The 22,284-nt window shown below is 44.1% G+C and overlaps 1 pseudogene across 1 annotated transcript; it reads left to right on the top strand.

Annotated features, from left to right (window-relative positions):
• Nucleotides 1–496: 496 nt before the first annotated feature.
• On the top strand, nucleotides 497–20,839 carry LOC308628040 (large ribosomal subunit protein uL5-like; annotated as a pseudogene). The gene is made up of 4 exons: nucleotides 497–569; nucleotides 3,456–3,715; nucleotides 3,942–4,106; nucleotides 20,045–20,839. The product of its transcript is annotated as a large ribosomal subunit protein uL5-like (transcript).
• Nucleotides 20,840–22,284: the final 1,445 nt, after the last annotated feature.

The raw sequence follows: 22,284 nt of genomic DNA, 5'->3' as shown, positions 1-22,284 counted from the left end.
ATATTTGTAAATTAATTTATAATGTGAACTGGGACAAAACTTTTTTTCCCCAAAAAAGCACACTGCATGCTGGAAATCACATGAAATAAACTTTAAGTGGGATGACTTATGGCTACTTTTTAGGCATTACTGTTTTTCTGTCTTTAACTTCTTTCTCCTAAAGGAATAGAGCTATAAGTGGCAGGGCATGGGGGCTGCTACAGGGATTTTTGTGTGTTGAGAGAGCGAGCGACTGATTTTTTTTTTTTTTAATTGGATTTGTTCCACCTACACACATCCTAAAGGGTTAGACTGAAACAGTTCTGGAGGATCTCTAGGCATATGAGCATTTTATTTATTTTTAACAGAGTAACGGTTCTGTCATTTAGATTAAACTAAGTTTCAGTGCACCAGACAATTTGTGTTCCAGAAAGAAATGGGGCTGTAAGGCCCCACCAGCTGGCAGCAGTCCTCAGGGGGAGCTCTGGCTTTGGGTGTTGTGGTCCTCAAGGGGGCCATGGGCAGCCCATCGTTTCCAAGGAAATTGCTAGGAAACTTGAACTTGACCCCAGCTAGAAGAAACCTGAAAGGTAAGGTTTCTAGCCTAGGGTTTCATCAGCACTATAGATATTTGGAGAGGGATAGCCCATGGTCGAGGTTGCCCTGTACATCACAGAATGTTTAGTAGCATCTCTAGTCTCTACCCATTAGATACCAGAAGCACTCCCCCTCCTCCCCGCCCCCACCCCCACCCCAGGACCTGGCCATGTGTGACAACCAAAAGTTTCTCCAGACATTGACAAATGTCCCCTGGGGGGCAAAATTAGACCTGGTTGAGAACCACTGATCTAGACCAACACCCACAATTTGCCAGTGAGGAAATGGAGCCCCCTCACTACCCCACACAAAGTCCTAGGCTCTAGGGCTAGCAGAGGAGCCCTGAATGAATGAGGCCTCTGGGCTCTGGTACAGGACAGTTTCTGTCCTATGAAACGGCTTTTCTCTTCAATGAGTTGTGAGCAGAAGCAGCCCGACGGCTGTGGCATTTCTCAGAACTGAGATCTACCTGTTTGCCAGTCGCATTGGAGGTAGACTCGCCATATTTTAGTTGCTTGTTATAGATGCTTATGGTAGCTTCCTTCTTGGCGTCTATTTCTATTAATAGAGACCTCGGCTGGAAATAATTCTGACCAAACAAAATTAAACTATCTGGGTTATTATTATTTGATAGGGATGGTGGTGCAGAGAACAGACTTAAGGATTTCTTGGAAAGAAAGATACATTAAAAGAATGTGATTAACCTGTATTTGGAAGCATCTAGATCTGGGTGTTTGATAGCTATGAAATGCCAGAATGATGGCATTTATGAGAACAAAGGCGAAGAGGAGAATCCACTTCTGATCTCCCAAACAACCGCAAAGGGCAGCAGGGTGGCTCAGTCCCTGAGCTGAGCCGGGGACCAAAGAAGCTGTGCCCAGGGCAGGTCTCCATCCGGGAACTGCCTCCCGCTGGGCCTGGGATTAAAGGGAAAGAGACGAAGCTGCCTGTGCCTGTGATGTTTCCAGGTCAAAGTCTGCACTGGCACTCCAATTGACACCCGTTTCCTGCATCTGTGACATTTTCTGCCTGGGAACCAGGTCAGGAATTCTGGACCTGAGCTAGATTTCACTTTCCGTTGTTCGGGACAATACAGAGGAAAAGACGACCCCCTCCATCCCCATGTAGTTTAGCACCCTTCTCTCTCTGGGGTTCTCCCAGAGTCTAGGGCCTGGTGTCAAGTTGAAGCCCAGGCTGAGGACCTTTGGGCACATGTATAACTTAAAGCAGCTGCCTTTTGACCTTCTAGGACCTGGTGTACCTTTTAGAATAAGACAGGGGTAAAGGAGAATTTGAAAAACGAATAAGCAGGGTTCAGGTTTCCTTCTTGATACTTTAACATCCTTCATCTCCTTCTTGAGCTTACTGGGAAAAGGCAGCTGGGGAGCCCAGAGGCTTTGAAAACTGTGCACCTTTGCCCACCTAACTCCTCCCCCAGCTCCCCAGGGCTCCCCAGGCAAAATGGGCCAAGCTTTGGTGCCCCCATGCACCCCACACACCCCGGAAGAAGGAACATCACGGAATTCAGAGGAAACTCCCACACTGTGCTTCTCGGCCTCTCTGAGACTTACTAGAACTTGGAAAGATCCTAAACCTTCAGGATCTAACTTTTTTTTATCTTCTTGAGCTGCTCTAGTAGATAAAACCTTGAGGTTTTTCATGAAAAAGAAATCCGTGGTGGTTTCCTGAGGCAGGGATTTGCTGGTTTCTGGGGTAGAGACCTGGGGCCCTGGGGCCTTGCCTTTTGTCATGGAAAGCAGTCAACTGTGCTTGCGGCTGGGTGGCTGGCACCGCTGGAAGAAGAAGGAATTTCCTGTCAGGTTTGAAAACAAAAAAAGGTCAAAAAAGACCTGATACCTACTGAATTCCTCCCTACCTTTTTATTCATGATGTTGGGGGATCATCGCCAAAACCCTGGGAGGCCTGGGGAACAGTCCTTTATCATTTTAAAAAAGGTAAACATTACAATAATAATAACTGTCTTATTAGGTGCCAAGCACAGTCCTAAAATATATATATTAAATTTAAAAAAGCAACTCTATGAAGTGGATACTGTTACTCATTTCACCAATAAGGATACTGAGACCCAGGAAGTTTGTATAACGAAGCCAAGGTCAAAAATCTAAGTGGTTGCTGCAGGTAAGTCGTTGAACTGAGGTTCAAAATCAGGCCATCTGATGTCACAGCCTACCTGTCCTTAACCTACTATAATGCCTCTCCATTTTGAAGATGAGAAACAGAGAGGTTAAATGACTTGCCCAAGGCCACACAGCTTGCTGGTTGCAGATTTGGGCTTAGAACCCAGGCTCCTGCCCTGCCACCCACTCCCTTCTTCTCTTCAGGCACTTCATTTGTAAACTCCTTGAGGTTGGTTCTTGTGTCTGGGGCTCCTTTTCAAGGATACAGGAAGCTAAGCAGAGAGAAGTCACTTTTCCTTGATAGGTCCTCCTTTACAGGATCAGCCAGCAGCCAGATCAGAGGCCCAGATCTCAGGCTCTGAAACGGCCGAGGGAAGCCAGATGTTGGCGATGCTGATTTGGAACCTTGGACTTTGAACATAAATTTGGAAATTTATCCACTGACTCAGCAAATCCCTTTGGGCATCAGGCCCTGTGCTAGGCATTGAGGATACTAAGATGACTAGACCCACTCAGATCCTTAGCAAGCATGGTAGGGCCTAGAACAGATGCACACAGGATAGGGAAGATCCACAGGAAGGGACTGAGCTTCCCTCACGCAGCTGCCAGCCTCCCCCAAGGGAGACAGAATGCCTTCACCTCTGGGAAGAGCAGCGGGCAATTTCCCTGTCCTGGGCTGAGAAGCGGCAGCCCTACCACTATCTCCTTCACCCCGTGTCTCCCCTGTGCTCCTGCTGGGAGGAGATAATACCAGGGCCTCATTCAAAGCCCTGGTGCTTCTGGACTGGCAGGAAGGACAGAGCACCCATGGTCAAGCTCTGTCGCTCGGTCAAGGGGAGTTTCCTTCAAGGCCTCCGGCCGTGGTGCACGACTATAGTCGGTTCCCCCGCACCCTTGCCCTTCCAGCCCTGGGCGCTTTCCAGCCACGCCAACATCAGCATCAAGACTCGCGGCCCCAACTCCACCGCACTTCAGAGGAAGTTCGAGGGACTTCCCTGGCGGTCCAGTGGTTAGGACTCCGTGCTTCCACTGCAGGGGATGCGGTTTCGATCCCTGGTCAGGGAACTAAGATCCCGCAAGCCAAGATGCGGCTACAAAACCGACACAATACAGACAAGCAAACAAAAGGAGGTTCGAGGCTGCAAGCATGCTGGGGTCTCCTCCTCCCCAGTTTACTCTCTTGAAAGGCAGTAAGCGAACCGCAATGCCAGGATGCCTCTGCTCCAGGTTGGGATCAGCCAGCGGGGCATCACCAAGCACAAGGGCCTCTTCCCTCTCGGCCCCAAAGATGATGCCAACTCTCCCTATCACATCACCGCTTACCTCCAACTGCCCCCACCTGGGCTGACCCACAGGCACTGCGACCGTAGCCCCTTTGTGCAAACTCCCTGGGTGGGCCTCTGTCTTCCGGATAAAATGGAAAATAGCAGCATCTCCCTCACAGGACTGTTGAGAGGGTGAATACATCTGTTTTATACTGATTCTGTGTGTTTGCCCAACAGTAACATCCAGAAGGCCTCAGCATCCACTCACAGAACCTCCACTTGTTTCTTCTCAGAAGGTCTGAGGTCGGTGTCATCATTTGTTTGCCCCACACTCTTGGAGAGTGAGGATTATGAGCGTCATACTACAGAAAGGCGAAAACCGAGTAGGACGGGCTTCCCTGGTGGCGCAGTGGTTAACAATCCGCCTGCCAGTGCAGGGGACACAGGTTCAAGCCCTGGTCCGGGAAGATCCCACATGCCGCGGAGCAACGAAGCCCGTGCGCCACAACTACTGAGCCCGCGTGCCGCAACTACTGAAGCACGTGCACCTAGAGCCTGTGCTCCGCAACAAGAGAAGCCCATGCACCACGATGAAGAGTAGCCCCTGCTCGCCGCAACTCAGAGAAAGCCCGCGCACAGCAACGAAGACCCAACGCAGCCAAAAATAAAAATAAATACATTTATAAAAAGAAAACAAAAAAAAACAGAGTAGGAATCTTGGCAAACAGCTGGCTGCCAGGAGCCATGGAGATCTCATAGGAAAGGGAAGTTCACTCATTCACAGCCTCCAGTGAGCGAGTGAGTCACTTAGTAAATGTACCAAACACCTACTTACTCGTATTTTGCTTCCTGTTTCCCTCGCACCCCACCTCCAAGCCCGAAACGAGGACTGTTGGCTCCAGAATCCAAAATTAGTCTGCAGCCCATGACTTCTCATTGGTTCCTCTGCCATCACCACACCTCCTGCCTGGAATCCTCCCAGCCCCCGACTCCTGACTCCCTGCTGGGCACGCTTCCTCCATCCCTACTTTTCCGAGCTCATTCTCCATTTGGAGCCCAGAGTAATCTTTTAAACAACAGATATGATGATACTGCTTTCCTGCTTAGAACCTTTCGATAACCTCTATTACTAGCAAACTCCAAAGTTCTTTTGTGCCCTGCATGAACTAGCTCCTGCCCTTACTCATGTAACCCCCTGTCTACTTGGCTCCAGACACTTACTGCTCTGCAGCCCCTCAAGCATTCCAAACTCTTCTGTTTTAGGGTCTTTGCAGTTATTCCCTCTACCATGAGAGCTCAATTCCCCAGATCTTTTTTCTTTCTTCCTATTTTTTTTTTTTTTTTGGCCACGCTGCGCAGCATGCAGAATCTTAGTTCCCTGACCAGGGATCGAACCCCTGCAATGGAGGCGTGGAATCTTAACCACTGGACCACCAGGGAGGTCCCTCCCCAGATCTTTTCAGGCTTCCACTCAGAGGTCCATCTCCGGAGCAGCTGCCCCTTGAGCATCGTAACCTTTCCCATTTCTATCAAGTCCCCTCGGAAGCCCGTTATAAATTGTTCTTCCCACCTTAACTAAACCCCTGTCTGTCTCCTCCTATTTTACTTATTTTTTTTATTTTTATTTTTTGGCCGTGCCACGTGGCATGTGGAATCTTAGTTCCCCAGGGATCGAACCCAAGCCCCCTGCAGTGGAAGCGTGGAGTCAACCACTGGACCACCAAGGAAGTCCCTCCTCCTATTTTAAAGTGAAATAATTATCTTATTGATCTGAAAAGAAAAGTACATTTCCCCCCTCCCTCTGTGGGGAAACTGAGGCACAGAGCATCCCTTTCCACAAGACTTTCATTGATGATACACCTCATTTGCCCGCCTGTGGCACCACTTAGTCCGTACAGTAGAAAATTTCTCTTTCTCCTCCAGTCTTAAGTGGGCAAAACCCCAGGAATTTTTGCTATGTTTAGCCTGGATTTAGCACTCAGCCGTCCCCCTCTCCCACACATCACTTCCCCCTTTCTGCGTTCATACCTCCCCTGTGTTCTCCTGGAGACGTAGGTCTCAGCCAAACACCTGGAGTCTTTGATCATCAACCCATCAGCTGCCTCCCAGCACTCATTTCAGCTAGAAGACTTTCAAGTTCTCCCCCTTTACTAGGTCTGGGAAAGGAAAAAAAAAAACCAAAACACCCGTAGCAGCTGTTACGCTGCACCTTTCTTTGCGTACTGGTGGTAAGTGCCAAGGAATTGCTGCTTCAGCAAAGATTTTAAAAAACCTTCCATCAATGGGATTAACTTCCGGGCAGCCGATGATGGCTGCCACACAGTGTCGCAACGTCAGCCATAGAAACCCAGCCCCTTCTACTGCCTTTCCAGGCTGTGTGCCGGATGTCCTGCTATTTCCAATTTCTTGATTCAGGAACTACGGAGAACATACACATCTTAATAATAGGATTATTGCCATTGTCAAAGTAGTAGTGGGGCTTGTGAGGCCATGGTCCTCCTGCCCAGCATCTTACATGCTCAGATTCCTCCAAAAGGGCAGCCTCACAATTCACCCTGATGCTCCCAGGTGTAATGACCCTTCATTTGCTCAGCAATTTTTACTAACCACTTTCTATACCTACTCAGAGACCTGGCTAAAATCAAGGTCCCTATAAGGATGGCGCTTTCATTCTAGGGGAGGAGGAGAAGCAAAGAAGGGGTAAGAGCAGGGTCAAAGTGCTTTGATGGGAGAAATGTGGGGTGCTGTGGGAATTTCTGGGAGAGGCCGCACCCCTGACCTGAGTAGGAGCTGGCGAGGTGAAGAGGGAAGGGAGGGAGGGAAGATGTGTGGGCAGGAGGGGCCTGTGGAAGCAGAATGGAGGTCTGGAAACCAGAAGCCATGGTTCTTAGGGGAACTGAAAGAAGCTGCCCTCAGAGGCAGGTCACATACAGCAGAGTTTTAGGCAAGCAGGGCAGTGGAGTGGGTGGAAGCCTGCGTCAATAGAATAGAACTGGGCAGAATAGAAGAGAACAGAAATGAATCAGATTTGTATTTCAAAGCGACTTCTTTGTGGACAATCTTTTGGAAGGACAAGATCTTCTTAGAGAGACCTCTCTGGAAGCCACTGTAGCAAGCAAGAAGTGATGGGAATCTGAAATAGGGTTGGGTTAATGAGGAAGAAAACAATGGGAGGTTTGAGGGACATGTAGGGTATAGGAAGGGTCAGACTTTGTGATTTCCAGAAACTGGTGGTCAAGGGAGAAGGAGGACTCCAAGATGACATCGGGGTTCTGCCCGAGGTCGTGGGGTGAAAGGTGGCGCCATTCACCAGATCAGGACACTCCAGAAGAGGGGAGACTGTCTGAGAGTCCCCCAGGAGGAACTTTCCAGCAGGAGCTGGAGTCTGTAGATTGATTAGCGGGGAGGACCAGGCTAGCTGTGTAAATCTGAGCGGTATCAGAATGTGGATGTGAGATTTAATTTAGTCATTTAATAAATACTTCTTAGCAGCTACTTTGTGCCAAGCCCTGTGCCGTGGACTGGAGACACAATGGTGAGTATAATAGACTCGTTCCCTTCTCTCTTGGATTTCATAGTCTAGTGGGAGAGGAAATAATCTTGCTAATGAATATGTAATTACAAAGTGGCCTGAGTGCTGTGAAGGGGCAAGGTGGAGTTCTGCGAGCATAAAAGGAAGGACAGTAATCGAGCCTGGGACACCAGGAAAGGTTTTCCTGAGGGCATGAGGCTTGAATGGAGATCTGAGAAAGTGGGCGGGAGTGGACCAGGTGAGAGGAAGGAAAGCTCATTCCAGACAGAGGGAGCAGAACTTACAAAGTCTCTGCGGCCAAGAGGACCCAGCGTGCTGGAGGGGCTGAACAGGGCTGGGTGGGTGCACGGAGCAGTGTGGTGGGACATAATCAGATTTGCATTTTGAAGGGTTGTTTGAGGTAAGCGGTCTTCAGAAGTGAAGCGGACAAGAGTAGGATGTCATTGCAGTTCAAGCAAGGGACTTGGACCACGATCGTGACAATACAGAAAGACATATGGATTCTTGTGAAAGGTATCAGGGAAGTACTGGGTGGGCCAAAAAGTGCCTTTTCGGTTTTTAAGTAAAAACAAAAGACACGTTTTTCATTTTCACCAAGAACTTTATTGAACCACGTGTTCACCCTTTTGTTCCACTACCTTCTGCCATTTTACAGGCAACTTCATAATTCCATCTTCCCAAGACTTTTTTTTACCTTTTTGAGCAAAGAACTGTTCCAGGTGCCTTTTACAGTCTTCCAGGAAATTGAAAATTTTCCATTAAGAGAATTTTGTAAAGACCTAAGTAAATGGAAATCCGAAGGTGCGATGTCTGGTGAATACAGAATATGAACTTCCCAGTCAAGCTGTAACAGTTTCTGCTTGGTCATCAAAGAAACACGTAGTCTTGCGTTATCCTGATGGAAGATTATGCATTTTCTGTTGACTAATTCTGGACACTTTTCATTAAGTGCTGCTTTCAGTTGGTCTAATTGGGAGCAGTACTTGTTGGAATGAATCGTTTGGTTTTCTAGAAGGAGCTCATAATAGAGCTTCCAATCCGAAGACTGACTGGGGGGAGGACCAGGCTAGCTGTGTAAATCTGACCTTCTTTCTATGAAGACCGGCCTTTGGTATGGTTGATGGTGGTTCATTTCACTTGCCCCACATGCCCTATGATCACTTCCATTCCACATTATTGTACAGTATCCACTTGTCATCCCCCGTCACAATTTGTTTCAAAAAAGGAACGTTTTCATTACGTTTCAGTTGAATCTCGTGGTGGAAATACAGTCAAGACGGGTTTTTTTCCGCTTAACTTACGTGGAACCCAAACATCAAAGCGACGAACATAACCAAGCTGGTGCAAATGATTTTCAACGCTTGATTTGGATATTTTGAGTATGTTGTCTATCTCCCGCAAGGTATAACATTGATCATTCTCGATGTCTCGATTTGACCGCTGTCAACTTCGACTGGTCTACACGACCGTGGAGCATTGTCCAGGGAGAAATCTCCAGCATGAAACTTGGCAACACTTTTGACATGTTCAACCAGTCACAGCACCTTCTCCATACACTGCACAGATCTTTTCTCATGTTTCGGTTGCGTTTTTACCTTTCTTGAAATAATAAAGCATAATTTGCGGAAAATGTCGCTTTTTTTCTTCCATCTTCGATATTAAAATGGCTACACAAAAATTCACCAGTTTTGATGTCTTTTTTTAGATGCAGGCTGACATGACAGGTGTCACATACGATCTAACAAAATTGTTTCGAATGAAGTTAAAGACGACTAAGTGCTACTAGAGCCGTCTTACGGGGAAAATCGAACGAAACTTTTGGCCGACCCAATAAAATCAACAAGACTTGGTGAGGCATTGGATATAGAGGTGTAAGGGAGAAAGGTATCAAGGATCAGTTTTTGGTCTGTACCCTGGGAAACTGGCTGGTAAGGGTTTCAGAGATGAGGAAAATTGAAAGAAGATCAGTTGTTATTTGGTGCATGTGTGTCATAAATCTGGTCTCAAATACATTGAGTTGAGGTGCCCCAGACATTCAGGTAGGAGCACAGATGATTCTGGAGCTCACAGGAGAAGCCTAGGCTGGAAATTGAAATTATGCGTCACTGGTGTGGAACTATTAATTAAGGGAATTCTGGCTTCTGACATGCAAAGAGCTTGAAGGTTATCACTTCCATGCTCACACTAAGAAAAAGCTGAGCAAACTGAAAAGCAACAACTTTTCTTAGATTCATCAGAGAACTGATGCCTCCAAAATTGAAAAGAGGGATGAACACCAAGAATCACAGTTTAACGGGAGCAAAGTTTACGCTTGCCACTGGAGCCACTACTGGTAGAAAAACCTAAAATGTAATGGACAAATTGCTGGAGGATCAGTGTGGATAAGCTTGAGAGTTAAAACTTCTGGAGGCCCCACACGTTGCTGAGTTTTACCTCCAGGAACTCTTTCAGGTTCTCAGAGTACAGGTTGGAAAAAAAAGTCCTCTCATGCTGCTGACAGGGGGAGGGGGAAAGTAGCCATTTTGAAATAAGCCAGATCATTCTGTTCCCTATAATGACATCCTGCTCTATGTATTTTTTTTTTTTAGATTTTATTTATTTATTTATTTATTTATTTATTTATTTATTTATTTACTGGCTGCTTTGGGTCTTCCACTGCTGCACGTGGGCTCTCTCTACTTGCGGCAAGCGGGAGCTACTCTTCGTTACAGTGCGAGGGCTTCTCATTGCAGTGGCTTCTCTTGTTGCAGAGCACAGGCTCTAGGCCCGCAGGCTTCAGTAGTTGTGACACACGGGCTTCAGTAGTTGTGGCTCACGGGCTCTAGAGTGCAGGCTCAGTAGATGTGGCGCACGGACTTCGTTGCTCCATGGCATGTGGGATTTTCCCGGACCGGGGCTCAAACCCGTGTACTGTGCATTGGCAGGCGGATTCTTAACCACGGCACCACCAGGGAAGCCCCTGCCCTATGTGTTTTATCAGAGCCTAACTGACTTGGGAGAAGGGAAATACCCAACTCCAGCCCCCTCTAGACTTCCTATCTCACCTAAAGAAACAAACAAAACAGCAGAGAAGCACTTGTGCACGTCACAGACCAGGAGCACAGGCTCACTGATAGACCAAAATTGAATTATAAACTATAAAACACTTCACCTATCCCCACCTTACCACCATATCGATCTGGCTCCTGTATAATAACAGTGGATTATAGCGAAATGAACAATAAGGCTCAGACTCTATTTCAAGACAGAGTCTCTAGGGAAACCCAAAGACAACAAGGGATGCAAAAATGAGGACCCTGGAGGAAATGTTATCCTCTGACGCATATAGCTACAGCAAACAGTAAATACAGCCTAACTCCTAGCCAAATAAACATAAACTCACTAAAGGCATATCCTCAGTTCTTTTAACCAGATTCATCATATCTGGCTTTCAAGAAAAAAACTTACAAGGCATGCTAACAGGCAAAAAACACAGTTTGAACAAAACAAACATCAGAACCAGGCTGATGACAAGGATGTTGGAATGATCAGACTAGGACTTTAAAATAGCTATGATTAATATGCTAAGGGCTCTAAAGGAAAGAGTGGACACCATGCAAGGAGAGACGGATGATACAAGCAGACAGACGGGAACTCTAAGAAGGAATCAAAAGGAAATGCTAGAAATCAAAAACACTTTAACAGAAATGTAGAATGCTTTTGATAGGCTCATAAGTAAACTGGACACAGCCAAGTAGAGGATCAGTGAGCCTGAAGATATGTTGATAGAAACTTTCAAAACTGAAATGCAAAAAGGAAAAAAGGAAGAAAAAGACAGAACAGATTATCCAAGAACTATGCAACCATGACAAAAGGTATAACTTACGTGCAGTGGGAAGACCAGAAAGAAAAGGAGAAAGGAACAGAAGAGATAATTGAAGCAATAATGTTTGTGAATTTTCCAAAGTTAATGAAATATGAACTGAGGTAGTAGCTGTGGATGAAACCACTTAGCAGGTAGAATGTGACATGAGGAGAAAAGAGGGTATCAAAGCTGCCTTGAGGACCATCAGGGTTTCCGTGACTTACTGATAGAAGAGGATGAGTCCACCAAAAAGACACAGAAGAATGAATGAGCAGAGAGGAAGACAAGGAGATTGATGTGTCCCAGAAGCCAAGGAAAGTAGATGTAAATGAAGAAAGGATGGTCAATCAAGGCCAGTGCTTCAAATAGAGCCCCGTATTTTTCATTTGAATTTTTAAAAACTATGACAAATTTTTCCCTAAATGTATCTATGGAAGTGCTTATATCCCCTCACCAACAGTGGGGGACATTATAAATATGTCTTCTGTTTGCCAGTCTTAAGTGGCTAGATAGAAGATAAAAGCATATAAATTAATATCCTCCTTTCACACCACCCACGAATGGTACAAAAATAAAAGAGAAAAAAATCTCATTCAGGTTCCAGTTAAACATGATGGTTGAGGGAAGTTCCTGGTGGTCCAGTGGTTAGGACTCCGTGCTCTCACTGCCGAGGGCCTGGGTTCAATCCCTGGTCAGGGAACTAAGATCCCACAAGCCGTGCCATATGGCAAAAAAAAAAAAAAAAAAAAAAAAAAAAAAAAAAAAAGATGGTCAAATGAAGATTTATCTTTACTCCCTTGAAACATCACTAAATGAGTTAAAAATGTTAAAAGGCAGCAGACAACAACGGGAAAGAGGAGCCAGCAAGCAGACAAGTGTATATGATTTAGGATCAGGTGATGGAGAGGAGGAAGAATGGGTGTGCTTTGTTTAAAAATGCATAACATATCCCTGGTAGGGACAAAAGGATCTGGTAATACCTTGGAGAGGTGAGTTGGGGGGCTGGGGAAGGAGTGGGAGGGAGACTTCAATGCAGAGCCTTTTGTACTTTTTGAACTTGGAAACATATAACTGTTTTGTCTATCCAAAACCAAGTTACTACAATTTGAATTTAAATCCAAAAGAGAATTGCCCTCATTTGTATCATTGTCCTGAGAGAGGCTGTCAGTGGGGCGAAGATGGATGCCTCCCGGCCCTTGGGTGTAGGGCAGATTAAAAAATGAGGCTCCTTCTGTATATCACGTGGTGCTCTTCCAGACACTTGTCTTTATCAGCTACCCAGCCTACTCACCTCTCCAGTATTCAGACAAACAAGACCCAAGGGCAAAAGTACAGGGTTCCCAGGGCCTTCAGTAATAGCTGGTACACTGCTTACTATACGCCAGGCACTGTTTCAGAAGGGCTTTACATGTATTTATTCAGTCCCTACAACAATGAGGCAGGTAGCATTATTTATGGGATAGATCCCTTAGGCCCTGTAACAAGCAGCTTGGAGCACTGAAGAGAAATGGTAACAGGCAATGGTAATAATCCCCTGTTCCAAGGCAGGTGGGAATTCTGGATCTACTTTGGTCTTTGTTGTCTTGACTGAACTTCTCTGAACCTTGTATCTTCATTAAAGATCTCTACTATACCTCTTCTTTTTTTTAAATAAATTTACTTATTTATTCATTTTTTTGGTTGCATTGGGTCTTCGTTGCTGCGTGTGGGCTTTCTCTAGTTGTGGAGAGCGGGAGATACTCTTTGTTGCAGTGCGCAGGCTTCTCATTGTGGTGGCTTCTCTTGTTGCAGAGCATGGGCTCCAGGTATGCGGGCTCAGTAGTTGTAGCACGTGGGCTCAGTAGTTGTGGCTCGAGGGCTTAGTTGCTCTGCAGCATGTGGGATCTTCCCAGACCAGGGCTTGAACCCGTGTCCCCTGCACTGGCAAGCAGATTCTTAACCACTGCACCACCAGGGAAGCCCTTTACTATAATTCTTTTACCAACAGTAATCATCTTGTACCCAAAATAAAACCTCTAGCCTTGACATAGTCATTAATAAAAATAGTCATTAAACAAATAATTGCATAAATAACTATAATTCCATGAAGGAAATATTTTGTGATAGATACAAGGGAATAGCTCAAGGTCTGGGCAGTCATTGAAGAACAGGGGTGACTGGGCTGGCCAAATGGATAAGGAGAAGGCATTCCAGACAAAAGATAGAGTATGGGTAAGGTGCCAAGGTGAGAAGGTACAGGGGGAAGATCAGTGGGACTCAAGTGTCTTGAGTGAGTGGAGAGTGGGAAAGCAGAGGGAGGAGGGCCAGAGACATAGGGGGATCTCATGCAGCACTGGCTGCCAGGAGGAGGATTTTGAACACTGTTCTGTGAACACTGGGAAGCCATTGAAGGGTTTTAAGCAGAGGAATGGCATGACTAGATTTCCATGTTTACAAGATCCATATGCAGACTGCAGTACAGAGACATAGTAAGAGAATTCCATAAAGTTATGACATAAATATAGAAAACACATTTTCTTTCCACTGTACAGTATTAACAAGGTAGAAAAGGAGACTGGAAAAGGAAATCCCCACACACGATGGCAACCAAAGGTTTAAAATAGAAGGAGAAAACAGAAGAAGATAAACTAATAGAAGAAATGTTTTCAGAGGTTAGAAAAAGACTGGACTCTTTAGTTTTCATCATCTCTCATTTCATTATTTCTTTTTTGTTTTATTTTTTAAAATTAATTAATTATTTAATTTATTTTTGGCTGTGCTGTGTCTTTGTTGCTGTGCACAGGCTTTTCTCTAATTGCGGTGAGCGGGGGCTACTCCTGGTTGCAGTGCAAAGGCTTCTCATTGCGATGGCTTCTCTTGAGGAGGAGGACTGGCTCTAGGCGTGTGGGCTTCAGTAGTTGTGGTATGCGGGCTCAGTAGTTGTGGCTCGTGGGCTCTAGGCTTAGTTGCTCCATGGCATGTGGGATCTTCCTGGACCAGGGCTCGAACCCATGTCCCCTGCATTGGCAGGCAGATTCTTAATCATTGCGCCACCAGGGAAGTCCCAACAATTAATTTATTGATATTTATAATCTTCAGATGGAAAGGACCCACCCAATGCTAAGCAGGATTTTGAGAGGGAAAAAAAAAGACCTATACACAGACATTCTGGTAAAACTCTAGAAATCCAAGGATAATACCTACTAAGGAAGGAAAATCAGATGGTCAGCAGACTTCTCCTCAACAGCACTGCATCCTCTGAGGACTTCTTGGTGATACACAAGACATTCCAGCTAACTTAGGCAAAAAAGGAATTTATTAGGAGGGTATGCAGTAACTCACAGAATCAAAGGAAACCTGAAAAACTGTGTCTTGTTGGAGAGGGAATCATATTAGCTCTCTAGGTCACAGCAGCAGGTCTCCTCTGGACCCCATCATTGGAAGGAGGGAGCTGCAGCCAGGTATGGTATCTGTGTCACTCTGCATAAGATTCAAATTTCAGGGAAAAATTTCTGATTGACTCCTGGGCTGGGAAGCGGGTGGGACACCTTAATTGACAGGATACAGTTACTAGAATAGTGAGGATGAATTTGCAGTCAAACAACACATTAATTCATAGTTGATCCATGTTTATTGAGTCCCTCTATGTGCCAGACACTGTTCTGGGCACTGGACATAAGCAGTGAACAAACCAGACAGAGACACTATTCTCATGGTGCATACATTCTGGTGAGGGAGGTGGTGGTTGACAGAAAGTAAATACAGCTCCATGATCTCTTTTCTCCAGGGATGAAATTGAAAAAGCTATGAAGTAGTATCCTTGTCCCTATTCTTATTATTTTATAAGGGAATATTTATTTGGATTTACCTAAAAGTCAATCACTTTCTATGCTCACCATCTTTTCTTACGTTTCCTTAAAGACGTTTCCTTATTTGCTGAAGTAAATCATACAGATGCTCTTTTAGTGAAGTTCTCTTGACCATATACTCCTTCAAGTTTTACTTGTAGAGAAATGTTCCATTTGCCCTAGCTCTTGAAAGATAGTATGCTTTCAGGACACAGAAATCTAGGTTGACATGTGTTTCCCTCAACTCTTTAAAGATGTTATTCTGTATCTTCTGGTTTCTTTCATTTTTAAATAAATATTTATTTAAAAATAAATAAATAGGGGCTTCCCTGGTGGTGCAGTGTTTGAAAGTCCGCCTGCCAATGCAGGGGACACGGGTTCGTGCCCTGGTCCGGGAAGATCCCACATGCTGTGGAGCAGCTGGGTCCATGAGCCACGGTCACTGATCCTGTGCGTCTGGAGCCTGTGTTCTGCAACAGGAGAGGCCACAACAGTGAGAGGCCCGCGTACCACAAAAACAAACAAACAAACAAACAAACATTTATTAATTAATTATTTATTTATTTAAACATAAATAAATAACATTAGTCTTTGTTGCAGCATGCAGGATCTTCATTGTGGCATGTAGGATCTAGTTCCCTGACCAGGGATTGAACCCGGGCCCCTTGCGTTGGGAGCGTGTAGTCTTAACCACTGGACTACCAGGGAAGTTCGCATATCTTCTGATTTCTGTTATCAGCTGTCTGAATAATTGTCATTCCTCTGGAGAGGATCTGTCTTCTCTTTCTGGCTGCTAATAACATGCTCTTTTTGCCTTTGGTGTTCTACAGTTTCACTAAAATATGTATAGGTATAGATTTGTTTTTGCTTACCCTGCTTGGTGTATGCTATCCTCCTTGTTTCTGTAGATTTTTGCCTTTTATCTATTTTGGAAAATGTACAGCCATTATCTCTTTAAATATAGCTTCTCCTCCATCCTCAGGATTTTCTGTTTCTGGGACTATGATTAAATGTATATCCCATTTCTCATTCTACATATGTAACCTCCCTCTGTATCATATGTTTCATCACCTTGTCTCTCTAAGTTGCATCCTCCATAACGTTATTCACTCTACCTCCCAGGTCACTCATTCCCTCTTCTTCATTTCTCCCTAGGCTTTGTTTAACTTTTCTACTATTGATCTTTAAGTTTGAACAATAACACTTTTCATTCCAAAAAGTTCGATTTGGGGACTTCCCTGGTTGTCCAGTGGTTAAGAATCTGCATTCCCAATGCAGGGGGCCTGGGTTTGATCCCTGGTCAGGGAACTAGATCCTGCATGCCAAAACTAAGAGCTCACACTCAGCAACTAAGAGCCTGCATGCTGCAACTAAGAGATTGCATGGTGCAACTAAGAGATTGCATGCTGCAACTGAGCCCGCATGCTGCAAGGAGGATCCCGTGTACCACAACTAAGACACAGCACAGCCAAATAAATAAATAAATAATTTTTTTTTTTAAAAAAAGGACCCTGGGACTAACTCAATGAAAATAACCAGTCTTTAAAAAAAAAGTTCGATTTGTTTCTTTTCCAAATCTGCCTTAGCATTTCAGATAGTGTCTGATGGATTGCTTAGCTTTACAATCCATCTTTTATTTTGTAAACATGTTGTACATATTTTATATTCTGGATCTGATAATTCCAATATCTGAAGTCTTTTCAAGTCTAAATCTATTGATTGTTTCAGCTTACTCTCACTCATTATGACTTGTCTCTCTGTGTCACTTGCCTTGATTGTGAATTAATATATGGTTAATCTTAATCTCTGCGAAAGAGGATTTATATAAGCTTCTGCTATCAAGAAGGGATGCTATCAACATGTGAGCATTTTAGCCCTTTTTTTTTTTTCTTTTTTTTTTTGCGGTACGTGGGCCTCTCACTGTTGTGGCCTCTCCTGTCGCGGAGCACAGGCCCCGGACGCGCAGGCTCAGTGGCCATGGCTCACGAGCCCAGCCGCTCCGCGGCATGTGGGATCTTCCCGGACCCGGGCACATACCCGTGTCCCCTGCATTAGCAGGCGGACTCTCAACCACTGCGCCACCAGGGAAGCCCTATTTTAGCCCTTTTTGAGGGTCCCAGTTTACGCTGGGACTCCCCGGCATTCAGCATCCCCACCCTGCTGCCTGCTGTATTTGTGGGCCTTTGTAATATATGAGGCCAATTTCAATATTTGCCCTCTGGTCAAATTCCACCTTTGTACTTGCTTGCTTACTACTCTCTAATTGGTTTCAGTTCATCTTTTTGCTTGTTTTTAACTTTTTATTTTGAAACAATTTTATGCCTACAGAAAAGTTGCAGCAACAGTACAAAAGACTCCCATATACTCTTTCTTCACCCCGATATCCCATTACCCATGAATACTTTAGTATGTATATTTTCCCAAAATAAAGCTACTCTGTTACATAATCAGAGCACAACCACAAAACTCAGGAAATTAACATTGATAAAATACTACTGCTAATCCACAGACCCTTTCCAAATTTTGCTATTTGTCTCAATAATATCCTTTATAAAAGCTGTCTCCTTTCTGGTCCAGGATCAAATCCAGGATCACATATATTTAGTTGTTGTGTCTCTTAAGTTTTCATCAATTTGGAACAGTTCTTCAGTTTTTCCATATCTTTCAAGACTTTGTCATTTTTGAGGAGTACTGGCCAGTTATTTTTCAATTTGAATCTGTCTCATGTTTTCCTCATGATTAGATTCAGGTTATTACTATTTTTTTTTTTTGGCAGAAATATCACAGATTTGGTTCTGTTCCCCTTAGTGCATCAGACTCAGAGGCCAATGATATTGATTGGTCCTATTATTGGTGATGATAACTTTTTTTCACTTAGCTAAGATGATGCTATAGACTGAATTGTGTCCCTCCCAAAATTTTATGTTGAAGCCCTAATCCCCAGTGTGATGCTATCTGGAGATAGGTCTTTGGAAGATAATTAGATTTAGATGAGGCTTAGGATCAGTGCCCTTATAAGAAGAGATATCCAGAGAGCTTGTTCTCTCTGCCATGTGAGGGCACAGCAAGAAGGCAGCTATCTGCAAGCCAGAAAGACAGGTATCACCAGAAATTGACCAGGTTGGCACCCTGATCTTGGACTTCCAGCTTCCAGAACTGTGAGAAAATAAATTTCTGTTGTTTAACCAACCCATCTATGGTATTTTTTTATAGCAGTCTTAACTGACTAATATAGATGGTATTTTCGGGTTTCTTCACCACAAAGTTTTTTTACTTATGAATTAATTTTACTTATGAATTACTTATGTAATTTTTACTTATGAATTAGTAATTTTACTTATGAATTAATTAATTTTACTTATGAATTTTACTTATGTAATTTTACTTATGAATTAGTAAGAAATTTTACTTATGAATTAGTAAGAAAATTGATAAGTATTTTGTAGAGAGCTACCTTGAGACTGGGTATGCTGTTTCTCATCAAATTTTACCCACTAGCAACAAGGCAATTTCCTCTTGATTGCCTCTCCTCCTCTCCTCCTCCCTCTTTCCCTCCATCTGTGCCATCCTTCCCCTACTCCTCCCTTTCCCCCCCTCCCTCCTCTCCTTCCTCTGTTCCTCCCTCCTACTTTCCTTTCTTCCTTCCCTGAGATCTCAGAATGAACAAGTGACTGTTTCAGCTCCCAGTTCCATCACAGTCATTATTGTGTTCCTATGACATGAGCGATCCTTCCTTCTACATCAGCGGAGCCCAGATCTTTTGGGAATAGGAAGGAAACAATTGTTGAGCCTTTCATTGGGTGTCATATGCGAGGTGTGACTCCCAAGCTCTACTTCTTCATTCTCTGGCCAATGAACTTTTGCTTGGGAGAAAGAGCACCATGACTTTGCTTGTTCACAGCAAACGGCTGTTTGAATAGCCGTTCAAGAGTCAGTCAGATGGCTGACTTTTTAATAGCCATTCAAGAGCAGCTCTTTCTGGATGATGGAGCACATGGAGACCAATGACTCCTTTGGGTGTCATCTCATTTGTTTACTTTATTACGAAGTGAGTTTCTTTGTAGGAGGTAATAGTGTATGGTGTCCCGTCATAGAGAATGCTATTAAGTAAGGTGCTTGGATGGTGTTCCCAGTAGAGGCATGATAGGCAAGAACACAAATCTATTTCTAGAAAAAGTCTATTTAAGCAAAGACAGATTTATCCTTCCTCCATGATGGAAGAGATACCATGTAACCAGCTAGAAACCACATGCCCTGGAGCTATCATTCTATTATTAAAGATTCAGGGTTTCCGAAGCTAATGGTGAATTTGGTGCTTGGTGGCTGTGGTCAAACAAGCTTGGCGTTGCTGGTCTTCTCAAGAGGATATAAACTCCATGAATGAAGATGTTGTCTGACTTGTTTATCCAGTGTACTTAGTGACAGATATGTGTCTGAGACATATTGAGTGTTTAATAAACATCATGCTCAGGAATCAATAAGGTCCTCACCTTAGACCAGAAGGTCTTCTTGAGGCAAAGTGGACTGTGAGATATATTTCTTGAAGTTTTGTCTTCTGGGAGAATTTCCTTTCTCTACAGTCTTTCAAGGCATGGAGATGTAAGGCTGAAGTCAGACACTTCTGGTTGATGCTGCAGTATTGTGCCTGTCCATCTGTAAATCGGGGCTAGGTTGTTTGTTTTTTTCTTCTCAATCAACTTTCCTTGGGGCCAAGTTGTTCGCACTCATGAAGTATGTACTCCCACCTACGTAGCTTCTTGTGTCTTCATGAGAAGCCCACTTCACAAGGCCCACTTCTCTCATTCTCTTTCGTTGCCACTTGATGAAGGTTGCTTCTGAGCACCTCTAACATCATGGCATAGGATCAAGGTGAAAAGGAGAACCCCATAAGGGAAATCTGCATCTGCAAGCTCTGCCTGAACATCTGTGGGGGAAAGTAGAGACAGACTGACCCCAGCAGCCAAGGTGCTGGCGCAGCTCATAGGCCAGACCCCTGTGTTCTCCAAAGCCAGGTACACTGTGAGATCCTTCGGCATCAGGAGAAAAGAAAAGATTGTTCACTGCACAGTCCGTGGGGCCAAGGCAGAAGAAATCCTGGGAAAATGTCTAAAGGTGTGGAGAACATGTGTTAAGAAAAAATAACTTCTCAGATATTAGAAACTGGTTTTGGGATCCAAGAACACATCGATTGGGGATCACATATGATGCAAGAATTGGTATCTACGAGCTGGACTTCTACATGGTGCTGGGTAGGCCAGTTTTCAGCATTGCAGATGAGAAGCACAGGACAGGTTGCATTAGGGCCAAACACAGAATCAGCAAAGAGGAGGCCATGCACTGGTTCCAGAAGAAGTATGATGGGATCATCCTTCCTGGCAAATAAGTTCTCGTTTCTATCCAAAAGGTCAATAAAAAGTTTTCAGCGAAATGTAAAAAACAAAACCAAAAACCCCACAAATTAGTAAATGTCTGTATATTGAATGCTATATAATGGTAAATAATTAAATCTAGATGAAATGGAAACATTTCTAAAGATACTGTATATCAACTAATAAAACTGACACATAAGATGTAGAAGCTCTGAACAGATTAATAACTACAGAAGAAATTTGAATAGTAGTAAAAAATCTACACCTAAAAAAGGCACTAGGCCAAGACAGATTTCTGAGTAAGCTCTACCAATGTTTCAAACACAGTATTACCCCAATGCTACTTTTAAACATGGACAAGTATGAAAATTTATTAATTTGTTCTATGAAGCCAGCAAAATCCCAATACCTCTTTTTTTTAACATTTTTATTGGAGTATAATTGCTTTACAATGGTGTGTTAGTTTCTGCTTTATAACAAAGTGAATCAGTTATACATATACATATGTCCCCATATCTCCTCCCTCTTGCATCTCCCTCCCACCTTCCCTATCCCACCCCTCTAAGTGGCCACAAAGCACCGAGCTGATCTCCCTGTGCTATGCGGCTGCTTCCCACTAGCTGTCTAGTTTACATTTGGTAGTGTAGATATGTCCATGCCACTCTCTCACTTCGTCCCAGCTTACCCTTCCCCCTCCCTGTGTCCTCAAGTCCATTCTCTATGTCTGCGTCTTTATTCCTGTCCTGCCCCTAGGTTCTTCAGAACCTTTTTTTTTTTTTAGATTCCATATATATGTGTTAGCATACGGTATTTATTTTTCTCTTTCTGACTTACTTCACTCTGTATGACAGTCTCTAGGTTCATCCACCTCACTACAAGTAATTCAATTTCATTTATTTTTATGGCTGAGCAATATTCCATTGTACATATGTGCCACATCTTCTTTATCCATTCATGTGTCGATGGACACTTAGCTTGCTTCCATGTCCTGGTTATTGTAAATAGAGCTGCAATGAACACTGTGGTCCTTGACTCTTTTTGAATTATGGTTTTCTCAGGGTATATGCCCAGTAGTGGGATTCCTAGGTCACATGGTTGTTCTATTTTTAGTTTTTTAAGGAACCTCCATACTGTTCTCTATAGTGGCTGTATCAATTTACATTCCCACCAACAGTGCAAGAGGGTTCCCTTTTCTCCACACCCTCTCCAGCATTTGTTGTTTGTAGGTTTTTAAAAATTAATCAATTAATTAATTAATTAATATATTTATTTATTTATCTTTGGCTGTGCTGGGTCTTCATTGCTGCACACGGGCTTTCTCTAGTTGTGGCGGGTGGGGGCTACTCTTCGTTGCAGTGCACGGGCTTCTCCTTGTGCTGGCTTCTCTTGTTGCTCAGCATGACCTCTAGTTGTGTAGGCTTCAGTAGTTGTGGCATGTGGGCTCAGTAGTTGTGGATCGCAGGCTCTAGAGCACAGGCTCAGTAGTTGTGGAGCTCAGGCTTAGTTGCTCCGCGGCATGTGGGATCTTCCCAGACAAGGGCTTGAACCTGTATCCCCTGCACTGGCAGGCGGATTCTTAACCACTGTGCCACCAGGGAAGCCTTGTTTGTAGATTTTTTAATGATGGTTATTCTGACTGGTGTGAGGTGATACCTCATTGTAGTTTTGATTTGCATTTCTCTAATGATTAATGATGTTGAGCATCCTTTCATGTGTTTGTTGGTAATCTGTAT

This window comes from Mesoplodon bidens (genome assembly GCF_964165515.1).
Source record: "Mesoplodon bidens genome assembly, chromosome: 14".
Taxonomy (NCBI): Eukaryota; Metazoa; Chordata; class Mammalia; order Artiodactyla; family Ziphiidae; genus Mesoplodon; species Mesoplodon bidens.
This window is presented reverse-complemented; position numbering and strand designations above follow the sequence as displayed.